This window comes from Podarcis tiliguerta, assembly GCF_965153285.1.
Source record: "Podarcis tiliguerta genome assembly, chromosome: 9".
NCBI lineage: Eukaryota > Metazoa > Chordata > Lepidosauria > Squamata > Lacertidae > Podarcis > Podarcis tiliguerta.
Window position 1 is genome coordinate 7696247 of NC_139542.1, and position 14069 is coordinate 7710315.

A 14069-nucleotide genomic window follows, 5' to 3' on the forward strand; every position below is an offset into this window, starting at 1 on the left:
TTAATCAGTTCATGACATGGCATTTGACCATAGCAATACATGTCTAAGCCTGGGGGATTTGATTTTTTTTTTTTTTTTGCATTAAGCCTTTTTGCTCCAAATCACGTAGAAAGTGAAGTTGGCATCATAGAGGGAGAAATCAGAAACCTTTTAAGAGAATGATAGGCTTTCTTTTTGGGGTGGGGGGTGATGATACATTTTAAATTATAGCTGTGTTGAGGAGGAAGAGCGAGAGAGGAGAAGAAAGACCTAGATAATGACCAGCCTGTGAGCATTTCTTAGAGGACTTTGGTAGAAATGGCGCTCTGAAAAATAGTTATGGAATACCTCTGAAAAGGAGAAAAGGGGCTTTATAGTGGGATGTCTCACTTTTGTCCGATTGCCAAGAAATTTCACTCCTGCAGTCCACATCTTGAGCTGCAGTAGCTCTGCCACCATTCATGGATCTCTGCTCAAGTTAATTCATGCTAAGGGAGGTTTGCAGACACAGTGTAGCTCTAGATATTTCACTTCTTGAGCTGTAGTAGCCTACTGGTGAGGCACTGCTTCCATGCACAGACTTTTGTCCATGCTGTTCCATGCTCAGTGGTAGAGTACCTTGGTTGATGAACACCTTGTGAGTCAAACGTTTTGGCTCCTGAACGCTGCAAACCCAGAAGTGAGTGTTCCGGTTTGTGAGCATTCCTTGGAACCTGAAAGTCCAGCGTGGCTTCTGTGGCTTCTGAACGTTTTGGAAGTCGAATGGACTTCCGGAACAGATTCTGTTCAACTTCCGAGGTACAACTGTAGCTGCTTTGCATTCAGAAGTCCTAAGTTCAATCCCCTGCATCTCCAGTTAGAGCTGGGATAAACGTTGACCACATCCACAATACACATTTAAAGCACCATGACACCACTTCAAACAGTTATGGCTTTCCCCAAAGAATTCTGGGATTGCAGTTTGTTAGGAGTGCTGAGAGTTGTTAAAGGTAAAGGGACCCCTGACAATTAAGTCCAGTTGCGAACGACTCTGGGGTTCTGGCACTCATCTCACTTTACAGGCCGAGGGAGCTGGCGTTTGTCTGCTTCCGGAGTCAGTTTTTCCAGGTCATATGGCCAGCATGACTGAGCTGCTTCTGGTGAAGCCAGAGCACTACACGGAAATGCTGCTTACCTTCCCGCCGGAGTGGTACCTATTTATCTACTTGCACTTTGACATGCTTTCAAACTGCTAGGTTGGCAGGAGCTGGGACTGAACAAGGGAGCTCACCCCGCCGCAGGGCCTCGAACTGCCGACCTTCTGATCAGCAAGTCCAAGCGGCACAGTGGTTTAAACCACAGCGACCCCCGTGTCCCAGCTGAGAGTTGTTAGGTGGCCCCTATTCTTCCTCCCTCAGAGCTACCATTCCCAGAGTGGTTTGACAATCAACTCTTCTTCCCAGGGAACTCTGGGAATTGTAGCTCTGTGAGGGGAATGAGTGGTTTCCTGAAAACTCTCCACACCCTTCACAGACTACAGCTCCCAGAATTCATTGGGGGAAGCCATGGCTGCTTAACACGGTATCATGGTGCTTTAAATGTACAGTGTGGAAGTGGCCTTCTTGTCAGAAACCCCTGAGAGCCACTACCAATCAGTGTAGACCATACTGAACTAGATGAACCATTGGTCTGACTTGTTATAAGGCAGCTTCCTATGTTCTTTCCTAAGGGAAGCTTTCAGGCACTACAAAACACCAGCTAATGAACTGGCAAGCCAAACATCTTCCTCTTGCCTTGCTAGTGTAGCGTGGAGCCCTTCAAACACTTAAAAATGCTATATAAATGCTAATAAGACCACCAGCACAAGAATATCTGAGAGAAGGAACTCCACATTCTTAACAACCGCAGGAAATGTGTGTACCCAGTGTCTGTCTCCCCACACATCCATTTCATTTAATGTATTTATTTAACATTTATATTCTGACTTTAAATTTTATTTCTCCTGTGAGGCTTCTTCCAAGAAAAACCTTTTGAAGAGACAGTGAAATAAATAGCTAATTGCAAACTCAATTATATCACAAATGATTTATTTAACAAAAAACAACACATTTAATTATATTTTATTTATTAAGTACATTTATACCCCACCGTTCAAAAAACTTCCCCAAGCTCACTGGAAAAAATAACCGAAGAGCATTAACAACCCACACTTGCTTAAAATCTTGGACAAATAAAATGGGCTTGGCATGAAATTTAAAACGATAAAGAGTAGGCACCAAGTGAAGATCTTGGTGGTGTTGGTGATATGGTTCATGGTTGTGGGGTCACCACTGAAAAGGCCCTCTCTTTAGTCATCAACTGCCTAGAGAGGTGATGGGTCCTATACATTGTTTGAGGGTACATAGGCACCTTGCTGAAGCAAACAGATTGGGTTTGGTCAGTACCTATGGGACCTGGTATGCCCCGCAGAGGACCTTAAGGTCCACAAATGGCAACATTTTGGAGGTCCCAAGTCATGACGTGGTTAGGTTGGTCTCAACTAGGGCCAGGGCCTTTTCAGCACTGGCCCCAGCTTGGTGGAATGCTTTGTTACAAGAGACTAGGACCCTGAGGGCTTGACATCTTTCCGCAGGGACTGCAAGACGGAGCTGTTCTGCCTGGTCTTTGGTTTGGACTCAGTCTGACCCTTATGTTTCCCTCCCCTTATGGTTTTGACTTGTAGAATGAGGCTGCATTTTAAATTGCATTTTAATCTGTATTTTAAATTGTTTTTTTTTCTCTCCCCCCATTATGTTTTTACTGAAATTTTATCAGTATTAGCTGCCCTGAGCCCGGCTCTGGCTGGGGAGGGTGGGGTAAAAATAGAATTATTTTTTTAAATTATTATTATTATTATTATTATTATTTCCTAAGTGAGAGACAACTCCATGCATTCCACCCTGAGCATAGGAGCATAGCTAGCTTCCTTATATTGAGAGAGAGAATTGGTTCATCTTACTCAGTATTGTCTACATTAACTGGCAGTGGCAGTCCAGGGCTTCATGCAAGAGTCTCTCCCAGTGATAGAATCATAGAACTGTAGAGTTGGAAGGGACGCCAGGGTTGTCTATTCCAACCCCCTGAAATGCACAAATCCCAGCTAAAGCATCGAGGACAGATGGCCACCCAACCTCTGCTTAAAAACATCCAAGGAAGGAAAGTTGCGTGTTGAGTCCCACAAGGCCACCCCCAAAAAATTCACACATCACACATCAATTTTTGTTAAGGTTTTTGGCATAATTTTGGCCACAACTTTATTCAAAATACAAAAAATGTGAGTGGTTGCTTAGGCATTGGTTATGACTATCTGTCCATGCCCTCAGGGACAGAGCTGGCCTTCCGGACACCAACGGAAGCCAGCGTGGGAAACAAGTATTGGGTGAGAAAATGAAGCTGGGCATCAGTCCCTCACTTCTCACCCTCATGTTCCTTTGGGGCTTGCACGGCCCAAGTCCGATGCCAGGGACAAGGACGAAAGAATGGCAAGCCCCTGGATTCCTTTAACGGAATTCCCTTTCCGCATCATTTGGAGGGGTAGGCACTTACCCCTCCAAGCACCAATTTAACCAATGCCTAACCGCCATGGAGCCCACAGCTCCCCGCCAAACCACTCACTGACCCAACCAAGCCCTCAGCTTGGCCACCACTGCACTCAACCAAGCCTCATTCCCTGAGGCAGACAGGTGCACACCATCCGCTCTGAAAAAGGATGCGGCCTGAAAAAGAATCTCAGGGTGAGAAATCACATCTCACCAGCTCGAAAAATCTTTCTGGCGACAGCAGAATCGATGCGTTTCCTGGCCCTTTCCATGGCCGCTGGGCAACGACTGCCCATCCACACGCGTCGTTGCAAAAGCTTTGACCAAAAATTTTTTGCTGCGGCACCATTGCCTGCAGTGTCTCCAGGTCACCCAAAATTGCAGAACGTAGTGAAAAAACAGTCCAAGGAAACCAGGTCATTCTCACCCAGCTGCACCACAATAGCCACGGGTGGCCCTTCCAGCAGCAACTGCCTCCGGATCCATGGCAGCAACTCTCACCAGCGCATGCCCCGTCTGGACAGCCAAGGCAAGGCAACTGCACATGTGGCGGAAGGCCGAGACCTGGACCCAATCCGGACTGCCGCGCAGCGATACAAGCCCAATGGATGATGCTGTGCCCCACCATCCAAATGCGGACCGCTGCTAATCCTAAGACAAACAAATCAGAAAAGTGTAAGCCATCAATTGTTAACGAACATAACCTTTAAACACATTCGATTTCCATCGACCCTTATCCTTTATTCTGGAGGCTGACAAACCCCAGTGGGCCACCATCGTGGCAGCCCCAATCCTGAAGGAATGGGGGGCAAAACCATCGGCCGTGCCACCACAGGCCAGAATCGCCTTACGCATCACTGTGGCAAACTGGTGTCTTGCTAGGGGCGACCCGTTTTCGTGCCTGAGCAGAGGACCATCCCCAGGGGAGCGAACAGCTAGGAACTTGCTGACATCCTTCACTGGGCAGAGACCAGCCTCCCTTGTGGCAGGGAGACAGATGAGGGCACCCATACCACTCTGATCCGTCTTTGAGTTCTGAATTGTGATTCTCATTTCCATGGGAGATAGCTGCACATCCTGGAACAATAGGCCTCTAGAACGGCCATCCCCCAGGTGTCGTTCCCCATAGGGGAAAGATGCACCCCATCTGCCCTAAAGAGGGCAAAAGCCTTGAAGAAAAATAGCAGGGTGCAATATTACAGAACCACCTAAAGCAAGGACCTATTTTATTTTATTCGTTATTTTATTTTATTTTATTTATTTACTTTATTTATTTTATTCTATTGTCCACTGCCTTATTAACATGCTTTCTGGCCTGCTCGGTGGTAGTTTGTCTAAGCATTGGTTCCCAACTAGCTGCACCTGACCTCAGCAGGGCAGCACTGACGACAGGGCCCTATCATATCGTCAGTACAATAACAGCGTGGGGGAGCAATGAACCAGGATCAGACTCAAGCTCACCCCCAAATGCTCCCAGGGACTCTTGCGTGACCCTACCCCTCAAAAGGGGTTGACAAAAGCATGGTGAATCCTTGGATTCCCTTAATGGAATATCTTTGCGCATTGGAGGGGACAGGTGCTCCAACCCCCCCTCCAGACCACCTTGAACCAATGCCTTAAATTATTTTGAGTCCAGGGAGAGCTGCCATCAACTCAATCCAAGCCCTCTTGCATGCAGGAATGCAAACTTATGCTGGAGGAGGACAGCAAATCATTCTCGCCCAGCTGTACCACCAGCACTGCGGGAGGACCTGCACAGGTCACACTCGACCGCACCAAAGGAAGGATCTCCTCCCAAAGCATTCCCCATCCGGACATCCAGTATATGTTCACATGAGCAGAAAGACTGAGATGGCGCCCCAGTCCAAACTCGTCAGTGCGCTTGCCAGCCCAGTGTACAATGCTGTGGCCCAAATGTGCACAGCTGCTCCTATGAAAAAAGGAAATAACAGACAAGCATCAGCACAGACATCATTGTGACACTTCCTGATATAACCCTTGTCAGCGTCAGACTTCCAATGCCCCGTATACGCAATCCTGTCTACTGACAGGCCCCCAGTGTGCAGCCTTTGCAGCAGCACCTAATCGTAAGGAATGAGGCGTGTTCAGCGGTAAGCAAGCCGCAGGCCGTAATAACTGGTGCACAACGTAAGCACATTGATGCCTGGCTAACGGGAACCCATTTTCATGCACTAGGAGCGGGCCAGCCCCCAGTGAATGAAAAGCCAAATGTTCTGTTATCCATAACCGGGCAAGGGCCCTCCTCACCTGTGGCGGGAAGCCTGATAATGGCACTCCTACCCACTAAGTCTGTTTTAGAGTTCCCAACTCCAATGACAAGCTCCAAAGGATAAGGAAAAGTCCTGAAGCAATAAGCCTCCAGACTCTCAGCCTCGTGCTGGCTCCAACAACCATTTTCCCAACCCTCAGTGCAAAAATGCAATGGACTACAGAAAGGAGTCTCGCCTTGATCTTTAGCCAGCAGACAAGTTAACTTGTTGCAGATACTGCATAGGTAAAATTGACCGACTTCCTGCCCATTGTCCTATGAGGTTGGAGCCTATTCCAACCTTCCAAGACCCTGTGCACTACAAACTTTATACAAGGGTCTCTGAAAAATAAAGCTTCAGTGTAACATAGATTGCAGCGGACTGAGTTCTGATAGTTATAACCGCATGCCCAATCTGCAGCAGAACAAATACTGCAGGATCTGCTCAGAGGATGGGGGCCAATTCATCTGAATGGCCGAGGACTGCCAGCTTAAGGCTAAGAAATCCATCCAGGCCTTCCCATAAGAGCTAAAAGCATAAGGGGAAATGGAAGCTGCTGCTCTCTGTAATTACTAATTGTTGTCAAAATGCCACAGGTGGTCTGGAAAGTCTGGCAATAGCTGAGTCTGGAGCCCAGGATCTGAAGTGCTTATCTGAAAATGGGATAGAGTGTCAGCGACATCATTAGAGGATCCCGTAATTTGGAGAGTAGAAAGCACAATATTAAACCTTAAGCAATGCAGCTCGAAAGCATGAGCGGAGGGGCGGAGACTGTGCTAGAGCGTGAGGACTGTTTTCCCAAGACGCTCACTACTGCCTGTTATCAGACCAAAAGCAGATCCGACAGTCACTGAACTCCTCGGGCCACATGCGAACTGCTACTACAATGGGGAAAACTCAAGAAAAGTTATGTCACATGATTGCCTCACCACACCGGGCTTGAGGCCATAGCATTGCACCCAGCAGCCCTTGAAATAAAAACCAAAAGGCAAAGATCCAGCAGCACCAGCATGAACCTGAAAATCCCTGTGTGGGTTCAAGGTATCCTGCCATGGCGCACTACTATTGCATACATTCAGGAATTGCTACCATCGCCTGATATCTGCCTTCACCACACTTGGTAGGCGTACGCAAAGGTAAGGGGACCTCAGGCAGCCTGGCCTAGTGGGAAGATTAACCCAGCCAGATCGGATCAGATGAAGCATCACTTGCTACAGAGGAAGTATTACAAAAGAAGTTCCTTCAAGGCAGACAGCTTCTCCATAGGCAAGTGGTATGTTTTAGCAATGGTATCCAACTGGATCCCTAAATAAAATGGGAATATGGGCAAAAGGTATTGAGCTATTGCTTGCCCGCTTCCAGCCCCCGCTTGGGCAGGGGGCATCTTGTGCTGCCATCATGATATATAAATTTACAGGGCTGACGCTGGCCAGAACCCCTAAAGAAGTTCCGACAAAGCTGCTGCCGAGCCAGCTTCCTTTTCAGACACACACTCTGTGCAATGCAAAACACACTCCGAGCAGTGCACCCACACTCCATGCAATGCAACTACACGCTCCGTGCAATGCAACTACACACTCTGTGCAATGCACACACAAACCCTCCGTGCAATGCAACTATACACTCCGTTCAATGCAAAACACACTCCCTGCAATGCACCCACACTCCATGCAATGCAACTGCACTCCATGCAATGCACCCACACTCCATGCAATGCACCCACACTCCATGCAATGCAACTACACGCTCCGTGCAATGCAACTACACACTCCGTGCAATGCAACTACACACTGTGCACTGGACACACCCTCCGTTCAATGCAACTACACACTCTGTGCAATGCACACACAAACCCTCTGCGCAATGCAACTACACACTCCGTGCAATGCAAAACACACTCCCTGCGATGCACACACACTCCATGCAATGCAACTACGCTTCATGCAATGCAACTACACACTCCGTGCAATGCAACTACACACTCTGTGCACTGCACACACCCTCCGTTCAATGCAACTACACACACCGTGCAATGCACACACACTCCGTGCAATGCAAAAAACACACTCTGTGCAATGCAACTACACCCTCCATGCAATCCACACACACTTTGTGCAATGCAACAACACACTCCGTGCAATGCACACACACACTCCATGCAATGCAACTGCAAATCTCTCACGCAATGCAATGCAATTGCAGCCCGTGCAGCGCTGTGCCCTGCAAAACACAGAGCAAACTGCAATGCGGGCATGCAAAGGTGCTTTCTCTCACTTGCATAATGCAAACGTGGCACCCATTACATCCCTCACAGTGAGGTAACCACCAAAAGGACCTAAGTGTCCAGGTAGAGCAATGGGGGAGCATACAGGGACCAATCCTGCAACCTAGGCATTAACGGCACTATGCACTGACCCAGTGAAACCAATGCTTCATGGACCACATGGGGACACTATTCAGGCCGGAAACGCTTCCAGGCCATCGAATTCTAGGGCAAAGCCCAAGGATCACCTGCTAGACCAGGCATAAATGTTTCCAGTGAAATAGCAGAGTTGAGGTAGCCTACGGCTTGTCCAGGTACCCCTGCTTGCCCTTTTAGAGGGAAGCACCCCTTCAAGAAACCCCAAAGTTCTTATCACAAATGGGCCAAACTACCCAGCAACAGAACAGCCCAAAAGGAGCATTTTGTTTTGTTATGTGGCTAAGAGGGGGATATGAACCCTGTCTCCCAGTTCCTATATCCTACACTTTAGCCACTAAGCCACAATGGCTCATCTCTAAAATGGCAGTCGCCACTATCAAGGCAAAACAAACTTAAAGAAATTAAACTTGTTCCGAAACAGCATAGTTCAAGAGCATATACAGAGTGCTCATAGTCCTTGGAGGCACAGAGAGCCTCTGGGGCCCTGCGTCCGCCTAAGATATACATTAGCAGCAACTGGGCCTGCGAGCAGATACATTCCTATAGCAAGAGTGAGTCACGTGTCAGAGGCCTAACAATTAACTGCTACCTGTAGCAGACTTAGGCTTGGAAGTTATGTGCAGGCCGAATAGGCCTAGCTTCTGCTCTTGAGAATCTTAGTCTCATAGCAATATTAAAGGAACTCAAATTAGTGTTTTAACCAAAGGCTAGCTTAAAATTTGGCCAACAGCGCTGCACACACTCAAAATAAAGCCAACCTTCGGGGATACTATAAACGAAAGTGATTCAAGCTAAGCTGGGAACAGCCCTGACTAGCCCCACAATTTCAACAAGAGAAATGAGGGAAACCTTTTTGCAAAAGAAAGCCCCTAACGGGGGCTCTCTCCCTATTGGGAAAGGCAAGCCACAGATACAGGGAGAATCTTCCCACAGGGCTGGGTAAGGGGTGGGGTGGGAAATCGAACAGGAAAAGGGGGAAATTAAATTATTTACGGGACTAGAGAGGATTAAAAAGGAAAGGGGAAAATAAGGAAATAAAGAAATGTAACCAGACAATGAGAAGATTGTCCAAGTGCTCCATGTGATCCAATGCAAAATGGCCAAGAGGACGTCCAACGTCTGGCCCCTGTATTTAAAGACTCTGACCCCTCCTCCAAATTGGCTACAATCAAAAATCCTCAGCAACCCAATATTAACCATTTACAGGCTTGGGTTTCTCCAAATCCGCTGAGTCACGACAGGGTGGCCTGTTTCCCCAACCGCAACACGTGCTCTCTGTTAGGGAGAACACGCTTTCACAACAAAGTCCTACCCAGAGATGGTAGGGTTTGCACCTAGGACCTGCATGTAAAGCAGATGGAAGAAAGGTGAAAAGACCTTTGGATTGATTCGGCAGAAACACCAGTGTGTGAGGAGAGGCTGCAAACTTATAGAGGGGAATAATAGATGTTATGTACTGAGTTGAATAGGATCCAAAATGCAGCAGTCTGATTGGTCCTAGAACAATAGGATTCAGAATGCAGCGGTATGATTGGTCCTAGAACAATGTAGTAGTATGATTGGTCCACAGGAGCCACCCAATCCAGCTCCACGTGGAAGTGAATCCACAACCTGATTGGCCTACAGGAGAATCCCGGAATTAACCAATCTCACATGCAGCCCATTGTGTAAGTAATGTATATAAAACAGATACTTTGGGGGAACATTCATTCCTCCTCACCACTATGAGCTGAATAAAGAGCATGAAATCCACTCTCGACTCCGAGTATATTTCAATAGACATAAAATCCACACAGAAGCACATCATTGCTTGTTTCAACTCGCTTGTGGGAACAACTCAGAGGCCGTGAAAGAAGGAAGGTTAACAACAGGAAGAATTAGAGGAACCATCGGAAATGACTATGAAAAGCAGTAATGATATGAGATGATCAGAACCCTCCGAACTTGAAGCATGGGAAGTCCTATTAAAAAATTATAATTTGGCAGAATATTTGGTTTATTTTATATGCATATGTATAATCTGGAATATGTAATGTGATTTGATCGGATTGTTAAAGTGGAAAATTTAATAAAAATGAATTTTTAAAAATAAGAAGAAGAAAGGTGAAATTCAAATGCACATTCTAGACTCTTGCCCCAGAATATCTTAAGTTTTGCTAGCGTTGTAAGGCTAGACCAGCCCTTGGAATGTGGTGCATTCCAAACATTGTGGGACTCTTAACTCCCAGCAGCCCCCAGTCAGCACAACCAATGCTTAGTGATAAAAATATAAGGACATCTCTGCTGGATCAGGTCAAATGGCCATCTAGACCAGCATTCTGTTCTTACAGAAGCCAACCAGATGCCAGTGGGAAGCTGGCAATGAAGACATGAGCTCAACCACAACCTCCCCATTTCTGATTCCTACCAATTGGTATTTGGAGACAGTGGAGGTGGAACACAGCCATCAGGGCTGTTGGGCTTTGTAGTCCAAAGCCTATGGCAGGCACCACATTGGTAAATGTTGCAGAGACTGAACCCTTAAATAATGTTAAGTATTAGGAATTTCCAGCTGAATATAGGAGAAATGAGAGTGTCAGTTCAGTGGGCTCATGCTTGGTTAGGCAGGAGGATTTTCCATGGAAACTGCTAGATGGAAAAGGGGAAATGAAATTTCATCTGCAAGGTTTGCACATCTCTTTTTTCCTACATTATAAGATGGCTCTTTATATCAACTTACTCCCCGCCTCCACAGTATCCCACACAGGACTTTATGGTTACCATAAAGCCATTTCTTTTTCAATCAAAACTGTAAAAAAGTATATTAAAATATATCATCATTGGACCTCATTTCTGAATATTCAGTGCTATGCTTCTAGAAATAAAAAAGTATATATACTTCATTTGAATATGCTCTTATTTCTTCAACAGACTACTTACAAGAATAAAAGTACACATTTCCATGAAAATTCCAAGGGCATTCTTTGGCAGTTTTGATTAAGTCTGAGACCTGGGGAACTTTGAGAGTCTTTATTTTTATAAAGCATTTGCTGTCTGAAGACTTTTTTCTATATAAAAAAACCCTCTATCAGATTAAATAGCTTATATCATTACCTTAGGGTGTCTCTCAATATCTCATCATAACTATCATATTACGCACCTATTCTTTCTTTTCTTTAACCATCATCATCATCATAACACTTACCAAAACTTTGATTCCTAGAGCAGTTCCTTTTGTGTTTTACCTAGTTCATTCCATCATTCCATATTATACCTAATAATAATAATAATAATACCCCTACCCATCTGGCCGGCTTGCCTCAGCCACTCTGGGCAGCTTCCAACACATATAAAAACATAATAAGACGTCAAACATAAAAACCTCCTGACACAGGGCTGCCTTCAGATGTCTTCTAAAAGTTGTGTAGTTCTTTATCTCCCTGATATCTCACTTCTCACAATGAGGGAACTACCAGAAGGCTCTCTGAGCTGGATCTCAATGTCTGGGCTGAACAATGGGGGTGGAGATGCTCCTTCAGGTATACAGGACTGGGGCTGTTTAGGGCTTTAAAGGTCAGTACCAACCCTTTGAATTGCACTGGGAGCACCTAGACTAGCTAGCATTTCAACACTGGCCACCACAAGCTCTGTAAATGATGTACAATGGAGTTTGGAATGTGAAATAAGTCCATAGTCACCTTGTGCCTTTGTGTGGTAGCAGAACAGCCAAAGAGTCTACATAATGAATACCTGAAGACCAGATAAAGAACTGCTCAACCCTCCATGGGCCATTGTTGACCACTGGACGGGACTGCACACCTGAGAATCAACCTGCGTCTTAATGGCAATGGGGGAGAACCTCAAAGAGGGTTGCTGACAATACCAATCAGCTGATTGGGGCTGACAGCAAGCTCCTTTTGAAGTTGTCCACTGGTAGACATGATTTAGATTCAGGCCACATCTCTTATAAAAAGCCCTTAGCCACTTGGGATGAGTTCACGTATGAGATTGCTTAACCCACATGTGCCCACTCAACCACATGCCACGTAATCCCAGTTCCACATTTGCAAGAACTCAATCACTTAGTGTGGCAGCACCTGCACTTTGGAACTCCTAGCCTATTAAGATCAAGCAGGTGCCTTCATTGTACTCTTTTCGGTGGCTGCTAAAAACATTCTTGTTTAGACAAGCCCACCCAGATGCTTAGAAAGTTAAGGCAATTTTAATCTGTTTTAATATCTTTATGTTTGTGTATTTTAAAGTATGGTTGTGATTTTATATTTTGCAAATCATCTTTAGAATCATAGAATCATACAGTTGGAAGAGACCACAAGGGCCATCGAGTCCAACCCCCTGCCAAGCAGGAAACACCATCAGAGCACTCCTGACATATGGTTGTCAAGCCTCTGCTTAAAGACCTCCAAAGAAGGAGACTCCACCACACTCCTTGGCAGCAAATTCCACTGTCGAACAGCTCTTACTATCAGGAAGTTCTTCCTAATGTTTAGGTGGAATCTTCTTTCTTGTAGTTTGGATCCATTGCTCCGTGTCCGCTTCTCTGGAGAAGCAGAAAACAACCTTTCTCCCTCCTCTATGTGACATCCTTTTATATATTTGAACATGGCTATCATATCACCCCTTAACCTCCTCTTCTCCAGGCTAAACATGCCCAGCTCCCTTAGCCGTTCCTCATAAGGCATTGTTTCCAGGCCTTTGACCATTTTGGTTGCCCTCCTCTGGACACGTTCCAGTTTATTGGTTTCTTTTAATTTACATTCATAGAATCACATTATAACATCTCAGGTCTCCTATGGCTAAACATGTATTTCTAAATAATAATAAAGAAAACAAAAACTTGTGCTTAATTGCTTGATTCAGTTGTATTCCTTTTAAACTTGACTTCCCTCCCCTTCTTACTTGGGTCCTCAGTTTTACTTATTTGAATGCCTCTCTTAACATGTCTGTGAGTGTGTTTTCCTGTTTTTCCACTATATTTTACAGAAGTTATTCTAATCTAAACTAGTCAAAATTTCATTTCCCCCATAATAGTCTTTCAAATATTGTTTGAATATGTTCCAATCTTTTTTAAATTTTTGTTTTGTTTGATCTTGTCCATCTCTGCTTACTCTATTAATTTGGTCAACCAATCTTTTTTAGTCTGTAAACATTCCCTTTTCCAGTTCTGTGCAACCACAACTATTGCTGCGATGGTGGCGTACATGAACACTTTCTTTAAAGTTTTTGGAGTCTCATTTCCCACAGTCCTCAATAGGAATGCTTCTGGTTTGGGGGGGAATGAGATTTTAAACATCCCTCTTAATTCATTATAAATTAGATCTCAAAACTCCCTCATCTTTCTGCATACCCACCAAATGTGATATGTTGTACCCACCGCTTCATTGCCTTTTCAACATTTATCTGAGTTTTCTTTACATATATTAAGACAAGTCTGCTTGGTGTTAAGATACCATCCATAGAAAACCTCCATATAGTTTTCCTTAATTGTATAACTGGCTGTGAACTTAAGGTCTTCCTTGCATAAATTCACCCAGTCTGACAGCTGTATATTGTGTCCTAGGTCCACTGCCCACCTCCTCATCCTTTACTGACCACTCTAATAAGATTTTATACATTTTAGATAGGGTTTTCAAATCCTGTTAGTGATTGAACCCTTCTGAGCTCACGCCATGTTCCTTCCTGTGGCAAAATGGAAGTCAAATCTCCTCTCCTATGGTTGTGATTTAGATATGGTTGTGATTTTAATTAGTTTTATTGTTTTGTATTTTTGTTAAATGTTTTGGATTTGTTTTTTTTACTTTTTTACAATCAAGCAAAATATAAATAAATGAGATGGATATTTTA

The 14069-nt window shown here is 45.0% G+C and overlaps 1 long non-coding RNA gene across 1 annotated transcript in view; it reads right to left on the bottom strand.

Moving 5' to 3' along the window:
• LOC310657752 overlaps positions 1-8427 on the bottom strand; it is a 73105-nt gene extending 64678 nt beyond the window's left edge. The window contains exons 1-2 of the long non-coding RNA XR_014501897.1: positions 7656-8427; positions 7510-7614 (exon numbers count right to left, since the gene is read on the bottom strand). This is a non-coding gene — a long non-coding RNA (uncharacterized lncRNA). The remainder of the gene's footprint in view (positions 1-7509; positions 7615-7655) is intronic.
• Between the last annotated feature and the right edge of the window lie 5642 nt (positions 8428-14069).